Genomic DNA, 17,125 nt, shown 5'->3' on the forward strand with positions numbered 1-17,125 from the left:
AATTTTGCTTATTCTATTTGTAGAGAGCATGTTTCATCCAGCTGGGGAGCCACGTCTATCAAGAAATCTTCAGTTTCGACTACAGATTTTTTCCACAACGCTTTTGAAAAACTTTTTGACATACTTGAATATTTGTTCTTCATTCACATTATACACAATGGTATGGTCACTTTGACGGGGATTTTTAGCGTGGTAATATAATTTAGCCAATTTCTTGCCATCAATATTTATAAGGGTTCCAATAAATAAAACTCGTTCATTGTGATTACCAAGTGCGCAAAAGCTATCAAATACTTTATAGTGGAGAGAAGGTGATATTTTATTATTTCATTTTCTGCGGTATTCGTAATTTATAAGGTGGAAAACTCCTTCTGCTACTACTCCCTTGAAGTTTACGTAAGTTTTACCACTATTCCGTTTAATTTGGAGTTTTAGCGCGGGAAGGAACCTTTTTCAGTACTTCAAATAGTTTTATCGATTTCTTGGTGATCCACTTCTGACTCAATGATACTAATTTTGTTAATTTCATGGTTATCAATTTCAGATTCAAAGTCAGTAAATTGATAATCAGGATGGATTCGCGATCCTCATTATCAAACGCAAACACTTCGAATTCGGCGAATGCAATTTTTTTTTGATTTTCGTATTAAAAAATACACAATTGTTTAGATCTCTTCGGAAATTTAAGGATCTCGCCAAATTAAAAACAGTTAACACTGCACTTTTCACTCAAATGGAACACTTTTAAATGTAATTTACTAATGCGTTCATACTTAGTGCGTAACTTTTACATTAAAGATATAAAATTGCCACAAATTTAAATATTTCATGTTCGAATACCGACAATTTTAAAGCTGAGAGAACAGCCTTTGGCGGACGACTATAGTGACAAGCTTGCGATCGGAAGGTTGTGAGATCAAATCCGGAGATAGAAAACGGCTTTTTATTCATTTTTATTTCTTTTAAGGAAACATCTGCTATGAAAGTTTGTGATAAGTACACTGGATGTGTGCTATTTGTTTGTACTACAAAAACTTAAGTAGACTTAAGAACTCAAACGTGTTATACAATAGGTGCAATAACCGCTTATCTCGATAGAGGTCCGTTATTCGTGGCATAACAAATTTACAGTAAAAACCTAATTCTAGTTATCACTCCATTTTGTAAGTTTTCCATTTTCCAATAATCGCTTACTACGGCTTAAGCTATTTCTACTTTTTACTAAAATGTGCCGCTTTGTTAAGAAAATATGTTTGCAATAACCGCTTATCTCGAGATAGACGTATTATGCAACAGAAATATATGTTCACATTTCTTCTTAAAAACACATAAGCTCCTTATGCAACGGTAAATTAGTACAGTTTCGAGTTCGGCGATAATTAGTTTACCTAGAAGGATACTGGTTGGACACAAATATGTAGTTTTAATTCGCGAACACCATACCACTAATAACTCAAATTCTTCTTAAGTCGACTTAAGCGGTTATTGCATGCGGCCGCAGATTTTCTTCTGTGTTATATTATCTTTTAAATACACATTTATCCAAAAAAAGCTAACAAATTCTATTTTTACTACCATAGTTTAATGACCAGATCCCATTAATCACAGAAGGAGCCGAGGCTCAACGCAAATCTGTGTCCTACAGGTGGAACATACGGTTGGCTGACATAAGGTTGATTGACGTTCGAAATTTACGCTGGTCCATTTCAGGAGAAGACCATAATCATATGCAGCAATTCAAGACCAGCAAGAAAACAAAAAACTTCCACAGGATGGGTTAGACGGTTAGTTGAATATGTTTTTCTTATTGACTAAAAAATATTATCAATAAGGAAAAACAATTTCTTGTTTTAGTAAATAATTAATGGACTGCAAACTTAAAGTTCTACTATTTAATAGGTGAATAGTGCTTATTTTGTTTTAAAAAAGTCCTGCAATACAAGTAAAAACTGCACCGAAAAAAATAATAACAATAAGGAAAAAAAATTTCCTGTTTTTCTTATTTGGAGTCCTCACCTGCCTAGCTTTTAATGCTATTTTGTACTGAAATGAAACCTGATACAGCAAAAGTAGGCTCGCCATTTTTTCAAATTTGTTTAAACTTTTAATTTAATAAGTTCTCTTATGTGTTTTTTACTAAATTTGGACCAAAATATAGGAAAAGGAGCGCCAAATCCGAGAATTTGAAATAAAATCATAAAATAAAAAACAAACGATTGAAGAAATATATAACGACACAATAAAACATAATTGTGCTCAACGAGAGTTAATAAAATTGTAATAGGGGAAGGTGCTAAGCAAAGTAGTTGACTTTTTGGCCACTTGAGAAAAAGAGTTGCCTTTGTGAGGCTCAATTCTTTGTAAAAAAAAAAAACAGCAGCTACTCGAATTCACGTCCATTCCCACAGCACTTATAACCAGTTAAGAACTAAACAGCAGAGAAATCCAATATGTAGATTCATAAATAAATATATAGGTAAATTTCAGAAAAGCAAGATCATTGAAATTGTAACCATGTTAATTTGACGCTATGACTATTTAACACGATCATAACTTAAGTTGACTTTGTAGCCATCTGGGCAAGGTCAATAGAAGTTATGGTCGTTCACTTTATGTCATGCGAGTGGATCCGCCCTCTTTAGACTCAATTTTTTTACCACAATTCCGAAGCTGTAAATTTGGTAATAATTCATGTATCGTAAAAAAAAGTTGGTGGAGATGATCTGAATGCCATACTTATGACAATAACAATTGAAATAAATGTCAACCGGTGTTGAAGGAAGTTGCTGTGGTGGATTATGAGAATTAAAACTAATCTTTCTTTAGTATTGTGATGATATTGCGATTTACGAAATGTTTTAAGGAATCGATCTATTAAAACCTATGAGCTTTTTGAAAATTTAAAAATTAAATTTTTTAAATACAAAGAAAACTCAGTGTATATACAATTTTGTACATGTATTGTGATTTGCACTTCAATATAAAAAATTTTGAGCAGCACTGATATATATATGCGAATATGTGTCCTCTTAAATAATCTAAATTTTTGCAAAAGAATTTGTATGTCAGCCATCATCTTAAGTCATCGTATGAGCGATATACATTCATACATGTGTAAGTATGTATGCTCTAAACATCAAGCGAATATGACAAAATCTTTTATTTATTAACATACAATACTGGCAAAAATTTAGGCAAACAGATACGTTTTTTTATAAAGCAATGTACATATCTTGCCAAGAATAAAGATTATAAACGCTTAGAAGCCCCTGTGGTAAGTCATAGCAGTCTTTTGATTTATAGTTTTTGCTGGTTTGGCACAAACTCCGAGCGTATTTCTGCCAAGAAAAGCTTCTTAGCAAAACTTCATCTACATATGTACCTTGCAGATGCCATTTGGAGTCGCCGCGAATTTGTCGGATTCGCCAATTCGAGGAAAACAATTTTAATAACTACTCTACATAATGGCGCGTAAGGTCTACATTGTCTTAGTCGGAGGAATATCGCGCCAAGTTGTATTATTTTATGAATTGCTACATAACCGGCAGACGTCGTTCTGCTCTATTTTGGATAGTGGACTTCCCTTCTCTATCGCTCTCTATATCATCGAATAGACTACAAACTTTACTACTTTTTCTTCCAGGTCTCCTTCTTTTTCCTGTCCTTTCCTTATTCCATTTATATCCACTCCCTTCTCATTATAACTCTCCCTCTCTCTCCCAAACATATTTTCACTTCCACCCCCACTCTCAGTCCCACTCCCATTCCCACTCTTACTCCGTCTTCCACTCCATCTACCTTTCCCACCTAAGCTAATTCATTTATGGAATCTATATACCAAATTTTGGATACCCCTTCAAATAATTACGGAGATAGCGCGAATTTGCACATTTGTTCCATTCATACTCTCACTCCTAATTTTACTTCGACACCCTCTATCTCTGCCACCTACATATAGCCTCACATACAGAATTTAATAACTACAGAGATATAGCAAATTTAAATACTTGTATCACTCGCGCTCTCATTCCCTCTTACAACTGGCGCTTCGACTCCCACTCCCAAGCTCTCTACCTCCCTCACCTAAATAAACTCATTAAAAAAAATATATAAATAAATAAAAGGCGCAATAGCCTCCGAAAAGATTTTAGACGGAGCGTTTCTTCCAATTTGCGTCTTGCCCCTTTTAATTTTTCTTACAAATCGGCGGGACGGGACCTACATGTTTTACGACAACTTCAAACGGCATCTGCAAGGCAGATGAGTTTCCGCTGATAAGTTTTTAATGACATGTTTGCCAAATCACTGTCGAGGGGTAACACCGCTTAGAACACTTGTTTTGCAATTGAAAAACATTTTTCTAAATTTTTGATGTTGCTTTGCCCGGTACTCAGGCATCCTCGGTATGATTAGCGGAGCACGCTACCACCACACCACGGCGGCCGCCCTAAATAACCTCATATTCGAAATATATATATATATTTCGAAATATATTTATATATAGCTAATATAACAAGTTAAAAGTTTTTGATTCACTCCAACTCTGCCCCAGTTCCACTTTCACTAATGCTCCTTACCTCAGTATTCATTTCTACTCCTTCCACCACGACCCTTAATTTTTTGATATTTGGAATTTCTATACTAAATATTGTATACCTGGTTCAAATAAAACGGAGATAGAGTGAATTTAAATATTTCCTAGTAAGGGCCTGACACCACTCACGTTTTCAAGTTTTATATAGCTCGAAAAAACCTGGAGACCACGTGAAATTTTCGTCAAGATCGGTTAAACACTTTGGTCGGCCATAGGTGACACAAACACACACAACAACTTTTATTTATAATATAGGAAAAATACTTGCTCTTTCACTTCTTGCAAAACATATGTTGTATCACCGCCCTATAGTGCGATCATCTACGAGGGTCTAAATATGTATAAATGACACATTCATATAAACCTACATATACGTGGGCGTGGCTCCGCCCACTTTTCCAAAATTTTACAGTTTAATTTATGGGGTACATTTACTTAATTATCAATGGTTTGGGGCAAACAGACTAGGATTTTCGACAAAATGCCCACTTTTCAAAAATCTTATGTAGTCAGAAAAATACCAGGTGGGTAGCAAAACATCACTGATTCCAAATATTTTACTGTCATCAAATTGCATACATACAAAAATATGCGCAAACTTTTTCCAAATGGAAATTTTTATTTTCAATATTTTGTTTGGTTGTAGGTCTTATGTGCTTTTCATGACTCTTTGACCGTATTTCATTCCACTATTCCGAGTCTGTCACACATTTTAAAGGCGCTTAAACTGTGCCGCCAAATTCACTTAACGAAAGTGTATGAGTGGGTAACTAAATGCAGGTCAGCTGTATTATATCTTCATGCGTCTCGGTTGTTTTTATATCTATCTATTTCTCTTCTAAGTTTATATGGCACTTCCTCTTAGTCTCATGCAAAGCTGTAATAACTTCAGTTTGCACGCTGTTTCACTGATTTAATCTTATAAGTAGGTGTTCGCTTGGTCACGTTAATGAGTTTTTTCTTCTTCATTTTCAATTCTTCTTACACGCCAGCATTGAGCTATGTTGAAAGACAATCAAGCATAACTACATTCTTGACTTTACGTATGGATTAGGATTGAAAATTTTTCAAGGTTTGGTTTCATAGATTTTCGGGATTATATTTCCAGTCACTTCTTAGTTCACTTTTCTTGCAAGCAACTTCAAGATATTTTATTTACTCGTTTATATTGATTGAATTTTTTTAAATCAGTATCAGTAATCATGATGAAATTTGGCAGGAACGTTACTACTATTACTATGTATGTGCTAAATAAAAATTAGCAAAATCGGAGAAGGACCACGCCCACTTTAAAAAAAAAAATTTTTTAAAGTAAAATTTTAACAAAAAAATTAATATCTTTACAGTATATAAGTAAATTATGTCAACATTCAACTCCAGTAATGATATGGTGCAACAAAATACAAAAATAAAAGAAAATTTCAAAATGGGCGTGGCTCCGCCCTTTTTCATTTAATTTGTCTAGGATACTTTTAACGCCATAAGTCGAACAAAAATTAACCAATCCTTTTGAAATTTGGTAGGGGCATAGATTTTATGATGTTAACTGTTTTCTGTGAAAACGGGCGAAATCGGTTGATGCCACGCCCAGTTTTTATACACAGTCGTTCGTCTGTCCTTCCGCATGGCCGTTAACACGATAACTTGAGCAAAAATCGACATATCTTTAATGAACTTAGTTCACGTACTTACTTGAACTCACTTTATCTTGGTATGAAAAATGAACGAAATCCGACAATGACCACGCCCACTTTTTCGATATCGAAAATTACGAAAAATGAAAAAAATGCCATAATTCTATACCAAATACGAAAAAAGAGATGAAACATGGTGAGTTAATTGGATTGGTTTATTGACGCGAAATATAACTTTAGAAAAAACTTTATAAAATGGTTGTGACACTTACCATATTAAGTAGAAGAAAATGATAAAGTTCTGCAGGGCGAAATAAAAAACCCTTAAAATCGTGGCAGGTATTACATATATAAATAAATTAGCGGTATACAACAGATGATATTCTGGGTCACCCTGGTCCACATTTTGGTCGATATCTGGAAAACGCCTTCACATATACAACTACCACCACTCCCTTTTAAAACTCTCATTAATACCTTTAATTTGATACCCATATCGTACAAACACATTCTAGAGTCACCCCTGGTCCACTTTTATGGTGATATTTCGAAACGGCGTCCACCTATAGAACTAAGGCCCACTCCCTTTTAAAACCCTCATTAATACCTTTAATTTGATACCCATATGGTACAAACAAATTCTAGGGCCACACCTGGTCCACCTTTATGGCGATATCTCGAAACGGCGTCCACCTGTGGAACTAAGCATCACTCCCTTTTAAAATACTCATTAACACCTTTCTTTTGATACCCATATCGTACAAACGCATTCTAGAGTCAACCCTGATCCACCTTTATGGCTATATCCCTAAATGGCGTCCACCTATAGAACTATGGCCCACTCCTTCATAAAATACTCTTTAATGCCTTTCATTTGATACACATGTCATACAAACACATTCCAGGGTTTCCCTCGGTTCATTTTCCTACATGGTTATTTTTCCTTATGTTGTCACCATAGCTCTCAACTGAGTATGTAATGTTCGGTTACACCCGAACTTAACCTTCCTTACTTGTTTTTATATTTAATTAGCGAAAAAGGAAATTTTGTATCTATTTCTCAGATGCTTCTGCAAAAGTAAAAAATCCCGAGATTGTTAGCATATAATCGCGTGAGTTTTGAGGTTTATATTGTTACAAGCCCGGGATTCATATCCTTAATAAAAATGTATTTTCGTGGTCCAGCAATGGTTGTGGCAAAGAAGGAAAAACATGAAAAGAAATTTTACGGAATTGAGGATTATGATCGAAAATTGTGTATTTTTATATATGCAGGTTAATAATAATTTATGTACTGTTATTTTTATTTGATTTCATGAAAGCTTATATAAAATACTATGTTGCTAACATAGGCCTTTGGTTGACCAACTGATACATCACACCCGGATCAAAGCCGCGATCAACTCCAAAAATCTAAATGTTCAGAAAACGCGAGAAACTGTCTGATCTGCTCATAAGCGCCGATGGAACTTTTATGTTTTACAAATCCTTTTTCGCTGATTAGTGGAGGTATTATAACGTACTTATAACTTAAAAATTTCAGACTTTGGAGTTAGCTCGCTTTTGATCTAGGTGTGCGATATGCACATTGTATATTTAAATAGTAATGACTTATTTTAATAATTGAAAATTTTGTTTATTATTAAATATAAATAAAATGTAATCTTGCACAGGCCAAAAATAAAAGAAATAATAAAATAAATTGCTTCGTGAAGATTTCAAAATTGAAAGCATTTAAATTCACTGCCATCAAATTAATTAAATTAAATTGAAAATACCATTGCATTTCATTAAAATAATTTATTATTATAGTAAAGTTTTCGAAATAAATGTTAACACATACAAATACAAAAGCGGCTATACACGTATGTACATAAGTAAATACATGCCTATGGAATTCATTATTCAATGCCAAGCGTAAGCAATAAATTTTATTTCAATTCTTAATTAAATTATTTTGTTAACATTTTACGAATTTGGGTAGCAGCAAATAAACCTTGAATGTTTAACAATACAAGTAGCTTTCGATGCGGCAAAAATAATTTATTTGCAAATACGGTAGATTAACCAAATATGGCATAATTTATTTTGGGTACTTAAAAGTTTGATCCAGTAAAACCACAATTGGACCGTGCGATGCCGTAATACGTCCGAGTTCAGTGAACTGTTGTTGTAAATAAAAATCATTAATAAAATTAGAACAAAATTCGAATTATGGTGGGTTAGGATACAAAAAATATTTCTAAATTTAAAATGAATTTTAATGACTGCATATGGAAACAAGAAATCAAAGGAACTTTTGATGCTATTTTAATGAAAACTACTTGAGTTTACCCAGAGGTTGAAATTCAACCATTACAAATGGAACTACACCCGTGCTTTCCCTTTCTTTCCTTCCTTTCATCCCTTTTTCGTTTTCCTTCCCTATTTCCTTTTTTCCTTTCTTTTCTTTTTGTTACCTTCCCTTTCCTCCTATCCTTTCCTTTTTCTCTTCTTTCCTCTCCTCTCCTACCATTTCCCATACCACTTATTCCCTTTTCTCTATTTATTTTTATACTCAGTTTAGCAGAGTTCACAGAGTATATTAACTTTGATTGGATAACGGTTGGTTGTACAGGTATAAAGGAATCGAGATAGATATAGACTTCTATATATCAAAATCATCAGGATCGAAAAAAAATTTGATTGAGCCATGTCCGTTCGTCCGTCCGTCCGTCCGTTAACACGATAACTTGAGTAAATTTTGAGGTATCTTGATGAAATATGGTACGCAGATTCCTGGGCACTCATCTCAAATCGCTATTTAAAATGAAAGATATCGGACTATAACCACGCCCACTTTTTCGATATCAAAAATTTCGAAAAACGGAAAAAGTGCGATAATTCATTACCAAAAACGCATAAAGCGATGAAACTTGGTAGTTGAGTTGCACTTACGACGCAGAATAGAAAATTAGTAAAATTTTGGGCAATGGGCGTGGCGACGCCCACTTTTAAAAGAAGGTAATTTAGAAGTTTTGCAAGCTGTAATTTGGCAGTCGTTGAAGGAATCATGATGAAAATTGGCATGAACCTTACACCTATTACTATATGTATGCTTAATAAAAATTTTTTTAGGTCAAATTTTAACAAAAAATTTAATATCTTTACAGTATATAAGTAAATTATGTCAACATTCAACTCCAGTAATGATATGGTGCAACAAAATACAAAAATAAATGAAATTTTCAAAATGGGCGTGGCTCTGCCCTTTTTCATTTAATTTGTCTAGGATACTTTTAATGCCATAAGTCGAGCAAAAATTTACCAATCCTTCCAATTTTAGGACGATAACTTTTTCTGTGAAAAAGGGCGAAATCGGTTGAAGCCACGCCCAGTTTTTATACACAGTCCACCGTCTGTCCTTCCGCTCGGCCGTTAACACGAGAACTTGAGCAAAAATCGATATACCTTTACTAAACTTAGTTAACTTACTTATCTGAACCCACTTTGTATTGGTATAAAAAATGCCCGAAAGCCGACTATGACCACGCCCACTTTATCGATATCGAAAATTACGAAAAATGCAAAAATGCCACAATTCTATACCAAATACGAAAAAGGGATGAAACATGGTAATTGGATTGGTTTATTGACGCAAAATATAACTTTAGAAAAAAAATTTGTAAAATGGGTGTGACACCTACAATATTAAGTAGAAGAAGATGAACAAGTTCTGCAGGGCGAAATCAAAAGCCCTTGAAATCTTGGCAGGAATATTTTTCGTGGTATTTCATATATAAATAAATTAGCGGTACCCGACAGATGATGTTCTGGGTCACCCTGGTCCACATTTTGGTCGATGGTCGATATCTCGAAAACGCCTTCACATATACAACTACCACCACTCCCTTTTAAAACCCTCATTAATACCTTTAATTTGATACCCATATCGTACAAACACATTATAGAGTCACCCCTGGTCCACCTTTATGGCGATATCTTGAAAAGGCGTCCACCTATAGAACTAAGGCCCATTCCCTTTTAAAATACTCATTATCACCTTTCGTTTGATACCCATATTGTACAAACAAATTCTAGAGTCAATCCTGGCCCCCCTTTATAATGATATCTCGAAAAGGCGTCCACCTATAAAAGTAAGGCCCACTCCCTTTTAAAATACTCATTAACACCTTTCGTTTGATACCCATATCGTACAAACAAATTCTAGAGTCGCCCTGGTCCACCTTTATGGCGATATCTCGAAAGGGCGTCCACCCATATAACTAAGGCCCACTCCCTTTTAAAATAATCATTATCACCTTTCGTTTGATACCCATATTGTACAAACGCATTCTAGAGTCACCCCTAGACCACCTTTATGGCGATATCTCGAAAAGGCGTCCACCTATAGAACTAAGGCCCACTCCCTTCTAAAATACTCATTAACACCTTTTATTTGATACCCATATCGTACAAATAAATTCTAGAGTCAGCCCTGGTCCACCTTTATGGCGATATTTCGAAAAGGCGTCAACCTATAGAACTAAGCCCACTCCCTTTTAAAATACTCATTAACACCTTTCATTTGATACCCATATCGTACAAACAAATTCTAGAGTCAGCCCTGGTCCACTTTTATGGCGTTATCCCTAAATGGCGTCCACCTATAGAACTATGGCCCACTCCCTCTTAAAATACTCCTTAATACCTTCCATTTGATACACATGTCATACAAACACATTCCAGGGTTACCCTAGGTTCATTTTGCTAAATGGTGATTTTCCGTTATTTTGTCTCCAAAGCTCTCAGCTGAGTATGTAATGTTCGGTTACACCCGAACTTAGCTTTCCTTACTTGTTTTTTAATTCATTTAATTTTTTTATATCATCTAATTAAATTTTATAATGTTTTACTGTACTTTATCACCTAATTCTGTTTTTTATTTTATAACATTTTTTAACACTTTTTTTTTGTTTTATTTAATTTTATTTTACTTTATTTCATTTAATGACATTTTAATTTTTTTTTCTCTCCTTGTATGTAGTTAACATTTTGGGCTTTACCTATATATATCTTTTTATTTTATTTTATTTTGTTTCATTTTATAAAATTTTTTCTTTCGGCGGCCACCGTGGTGTGATACCATCGTACCGTGCTCCGCCTACCACACCGTGTGCCCTGGGTTCACACCCCGGGCAAAGCAACAGCAAAATTTTAGAAATAAGGTTTTCCAATTAGAAGAAATTTTTTCTAACCGGGGTCACCCCTCGGCAGTGTTTGACAAGCGCTCCGGATGTATTTCTGCCATGAAAAGCTCTCTGTGAAAACTCATCTGCCTTGCAGATGCCTTTCAGAGTCGGCATAAAACATGTAGGTCCCGTCCGGCCAATTTGTAGGGAAAAGCAAGAGGAGCACGACGCAAATTAGAAGAGAAACTCAGCCTCGCTCCTTACATTTTTTTTTTTTATTTTTATCTTTTTTTATTTTTCATATGTATTTAATTAGCGAGCTTTGCTCATATTGTTTTATACAATGCTTTTTGTTATTGATATTAGAGAAAAATTGTAAGTTTATAAACGGCGATGGATACTAGGACATGTTTCTGAATTTCACTTCTCATCAGCTAGCTTTTAGGGAGCTGAACATTGAACTCGAATCTCCAACATTCATAGCAGTGCAAAGGCAGATGTCTTTAGCTGCTCCGCCATATTTTTATTTTTGTTTATTTAAGTCAATTTAATTTTATTTATATAATATATATAACAAACAAAAACCTTACAATAATTTCAACATAACCTGAATAACTACTCCATCACGCGCTTTGTTTTTGTAAACAATTTATGTATAAGTATGCATTTTCTTACAATTCCAACAAAAGAGCAGGATGTTTACACCTTAGATATTCTTAAAGAGGAAGCTGTTACTTTCATTAAACAAACTTCTGATTTCATAAAATTTCTGTAGGTAATTGGTATAACTTTTGAATTTGTTCAACATAACATTTTACAATCAAAACAAACAAGAACGGAAACAGCTGATAGACTAACTAAAGTCTAACCCTGCTAAATCGGCCGCTTTGACTCAGTTGAAATTTCAGTTACAGTTGACAGAAAAACTGTATAATCAGTTTAATACAGATGCCCGCTTGCAGCCGCACCTTGTGGTGGACAGGGGCTGCTGATGAAATCCCCAACTAACTCTTAAACCCATTATGTCAGTATGGCCTAGCCAGGTTGTCACATTAGCTCACCACTAAACAGATGTTCAGTGGCTCCCCAGAAGATACTTGACTGCTTGACAAGGTGGAAAATGATTTAAATTCCTTTTTTGTGACCAATTGACGCCAATTAAGTAAGTAGGAACAAATTTTAGAGATGCCGATTTTTTTTTCATATACAAAGAACCATATAGGTAGTAATATAGTTCCTAGGGACGGGATATACGTATGTGAATGCCCAGATTATCTATTGTGGATTAATTGTAGGTTAGGGCAAATGCAAACGTAGTCTGAGCGTAGTTTTACTGACAAACTGAGTTGAAATTGTACTGAAAAACTGCTTAAGAGGCTTTTTTGCAAAACTGCATTACAGCATTAATTTGCACTAACTAATTCAGCCAGAATGTGCCTGACCTCTATAAAAAGGCGGAAGGAAACAGAAGAGAGTGCGCAGAAAAGCGATACACTGGCAGCAAAGAGAAAAGAACCGTCGCATATCGTAGACCCCGTAGAAACTTATGCCTGCATTTATTTCATTATTGCTCGCACCACAAGAGCAATCTTTAATATTTTTCGAAAAAGTTGTTTACTAGCAAATATTCGGCCAAATTAAAAAAAAAAGTGTTTCATAATCTCACGACCTCAGCTACATATATACACTTTTTGTTGTTATTTATAACGCGACAGCGAATTGCGATTTTCTCATCACTCTAACACAATCTTAGTGGCTTAGGCGAGGGCGTATATATTACACGTTTCTTCGACGCTAGATTTGTTATGAAAGATAAAAGAACTTGAACCAGAAAACAACTTACCAGTAGAGTACGTTACAACTTCAAACTCATAACTGCCACTAATTTATTAGCATTGGAAATAAATCAAGAGCTCAATCATTAATATTTTGCCACACGCAGTCATGTGAAAAAGTAACGTATTTTTTTGTTTATGCAAAACACGTTTCCAACCAGACTCGTTCAACCAAATATAAATAAACATTTTTGGAAATTGCGGCCAAGAGATATCGCAAAAAAACTGAAAAATTGTATTTCGTGATAGAATAAATAAAGTTGAAAGAAATTAGCATAAATATAATATGGCACTTGAATTTAATGAAAAGAAACAAAATACGACACACATTTGTACATATGTACATATGTATGTATGTATGTAAGTGAAAGCCGTATTTGGCTTTCCTGCTTCGTAAGCAATTGATGCTGGCTAATAATTATTTGTCAACCGCTATATTGTTTTTGTTTGTTTTGTATTGATTTACCATATGTGTATATGTGTTTCATTCAGTTTTTAATTTTCGCTTTTATGGAAATTTTTTTGTGAGAACCTGACCGGTTTCTTTTGCTTGTTCGCCTTTCTAACTTACAAAGAGTTGGATATTGCGGTCTTTCCTTTTATTATATTTATTGTTGTTGGGGTGTTTGTCTTGTAACAAATATGAGTCTTACTTATTGAAGTACCTTTAAAATAGTGTTTTTTAAGGTTGAGGGTATTGTCAGTACAGAGTATTTATGGAGCCGATCTGTAGTGCTTGGATCGACATAGTTCAGTAATTTGTGAGTGGGTACAGCCAATTTCTTGAATTGTTATACTTATCTATTTCCAAAAATTTCACTCTCAGATTTTTAGAAAAACACCGAATGTGTGTTGGAAAATTCGCATATAAAAGTAAGGAATCTTATTGTAAAAAGAAAGGGAATTTATTTTTATATTTTCCTTCTCTCAAATTTAATGTTTTCAGCTTAATGATATAACATTATTTATTATACTCAGCGTGCTTTGCACACAGAGTATATTAACTTGGATTGGATAACGGTTGGTTGTACAGGTATAAATATTGAGATATTTTCACCAAATTTGGTACACGAGCTTATCGGATGATAATCACGCCCACTTTTTATATATATAACATTTTAGAAAACACAAAAAACCTGATTACATATTTAGTAAATAACACACCTAGAATGTTGAAATTTGACATGTGGACTGATACTGAGACTCTTGATAAAAATTTGAAAAAACAATTTTAAAATGGGCGTGGCACCGCCCACCTGTGATAAAATCAATTTTACAAATATTATTAATCATAAATCAAAAATAGTTAAACCTCTCGTCACAAAATTCGGCAGAGAGGTTGCCTTTACTATAAGGAATGCTTTGAAGAAAAATTAACGAAATCGGTTAAGGACCACGCCCACTTTTATATAAAAGATATTTAAAAGGGTCGTGGACCAATAAATAAAATATATCTTTGCAAAAAAGAGCCTTATATCAATGGTATTTCATTTCCCAAGTGGATTTATAACAATAAATAGGAAAAACTTCAAATTTTAAAAAATGGGCGTGGCACCTCCCCTTTTATGACTAAGCAATTTTCTATATTTCGGGAGCCATAACTCGAAGAAAAATTAACGGATCGTAATAAAATTGGGTACACAAATTTTCCCTATAGCAGGAAATATTTCTAGAAAAAATGGACGAGATCGGTTAAAGACCACGGAAACTTAGATATAAAACAAGTTTAAAAGGTTTAAAAGGGTCGTAGACTAGAATAATAAGCTATAACTTAGTAAAAAATAGTTTTGAATCAATTATGTTTCACTTATCAAGTTTTATTGTAAGAGGATATGGGGAGACATTTTTTTAAATGGGCGGTGCCACGTGTTATGTAGAAAAGTAATTTATCTGAAATGAATGTACAATTGAAGCTCACGCTCAGTATGTAATGTTCGGTTGCACCCGAACTTAGACACTTTTACTTGTTTAGTTTAACTCTATCAGTAGAGCCGTGTGTAGAGTCCATTTGATCGGGGAAATCTTTTGATCGCCATTGGGAATGTCCAGGGTTATTCTATTGTATGCGGTTCAAGCAGCTCACTACTTGTCACATGCGGCCAAGTATCCTATGGCTAAACGCTGAGCATCCGTTTTCTGGTGAGCTAACGTTAGAAGGCGACAGCCCAGCTAGGCCACTACGTCATAATCGGTTTAAGGGCTAGCTCGGGGACTTCATCACCAGCTCTGATCGTCATAAGGTGCGCCGCAAGGTGGCGTCTGACTTGGGCAAGCGGCTATAAAAACGTGAATCATGCCTCATCTCCACTGAGCGGGTTGCGCGCTGTACTTGGGGCTCACCACATAAAAGCAGACTCCAATAAACAGGCTAGCAAAGCTTCGGAGAAAGAGAAACTCCTTTTTTGATGACGGCATCGGCAAATGTTGAAAGGCTTAAAATTTAAGGGCATTGCCTTGGAATGTACATTACTTTGGGGGATTGGTGACGAGATCCGGCTAGTTAATGTTCTCGTGAAAGCAAAAGCCGACATCATCGCCATCCAAGATATGCGAGGGACGAGTAGGGGAAAAAAAGATTAAAAATTGTGACATATACTGGAGTGGTCATGCAAAAAAGCGCAGTTTCGGTGTTGGATGGTTTGTGGTGCGAGAGAGACTTAGTCGCCAAGTACATACGTACACGACTGCGGACGAAAGTTTTGCCGTTATTCGAATAAAATCAAATTTTTTTAATATATCATTCATCTGTGCCCATGCAGCGATGGTGGAGAAGGACGATGAGATGAAGAATACATTCTTTGAGCGCTGCCACCGCCATTATAAAAACTCGTGTTGGCGGGTTTAACGCAGGGGAAACAGAGGAGGTGTTTTTGGCCCCACTGTCGGAAAGTACAGCCTCCACAATGAAACTTCCCCTAATGGGCTGAGGGTGATCAACTTCGCCGGTAGCCGAAACATGGTCATAGCCAGCATTGGGTTTCAGCATACAAATATACATCAAGCTAAATGGCTATTACAATAAATACATGTAACTACCTCTGGTGTTTCAGATGAGATGTACACATGATCGAGGACCTGATATAGGCTCACAATCTCGTTGCAGCCGTAATACTTGGCGGCATCTGCGCGACTAAAAGCAAGGAACAAAAAACACAAGGAAAGCTATACGTCAAAACGCTGCAATCGCAACATACTGCCAATGATTTTGCAACTCGGCTCTAACATCTGCTCTCCGCTAGCACAAGTTAAACCGACGGAATACAGGAGCAGTGGTAAAGAAACAATTAGTTAGAAAACCAACTGTTACGAAAGAAGAAACGCAGCTTACAGGGCTACGTTGAAAGCCAACGCAACAAGTAGAGTGGGTGAACGCTGCAGCGAGTTGAAGAGGAGAGTGAGACGCCTTTACAGGAAGGAAAAAGCAAAGTTAGAAAGGCGTGAGTGGGAGGAGCTTGAACTGCTAGCCGCCAAAATTTCGACAGCAGACGGAAGGTCTTAAGTCCGGGGCAAACTTTTGTAAGAATGGAAACGCGACCTGGTAGCTGACCACGAGCAGCCTCTCAGAGTATAGGGGGAACATTTAATAAAAATAAATAAAAATGTAGGTTAAACTTTCAACTTTAATTTTACTTATATAGAACTACTATTATGTGCTATAGTACACTTGAACGATGAACATTTGAACGATTGTTTGGACGTTTTTAATCGAGCTTCGGTTACTTTAGATTGGAATCAAAGATCCCTTAGAAATGTAATGTGGTGTTTTAGAACAGATTCTCGTTGCTTGAGTCGTTATTCTTTTACAGTTTTTGTAATATCTTGATATCGAGCTTCGTGTTAATGGCTTCCTGTCTGACCTATTACTATCTGTTTTTTTAAGTATCCGGTTCT

General features: G+C 35.3%; 1 protein-coding gene and 1 long non-coding RNA gene across 8 annotated transcripts in view; one reads left to right on the forward strand and one right to left on the reverse strand.

Moving 5' to 3' along the window:
* The window catches only part of LOC137240463 (uncharacterized), a 31,080-nt gene extending 30,869 nt beyond the window's left edge, over positions 1-211 (forward strand). The window contains exon 3 of the long non-coding RNA XR_010949740.1: positions 24-211. This is a non-coding gene — a long non-coding RNA (uncharacterized lncRNA). The remainder of the gene's footprint in view (positions 1-23) is intronic.
* Positions 1-17,125, reverse strand: part of LOC137240461 (protein phosphatase 1 regulatory subunit 14B) — a 115,001-nt gene that overhangs the window by 72,740 nt on the left and 25,136 nt on the right. Inside the window, exon 1 of one of the 7 annotated variants that reach the window (XM_067766756.1) lies at positions 5,178-5,343. The exons of 5 other annotated variants lie outside the window; for them this stretch is intronic. The gene's annotated coding sequence lies outside the window, so the exon portion shown is untranslated. Of the gene's footprint in view, positions 1-4,723; positions 4,966-5,177; positions 5,344-17,125 lie in introns of those variants that run through there. One more of the 7 variants, XM_067766754.1, reaches the window with a different exon arrangement.

The sequence above is a fragment of the Eurosta solidaginis genome, chromosome 2, assembly GCF_040869045.1.
Source record: "Eurosta solidaginis isolate ZX-2024a chromosome 2, ASM4086904v1, whole genome shotgun sequence".
Taxonomy (NCBI): domain Eukaryota; kingdom Metazoa; phylum Arthropoda; class Insecta; order Diptera; family Tephritidae; genus Eurosta; species Eurosta solidaginis.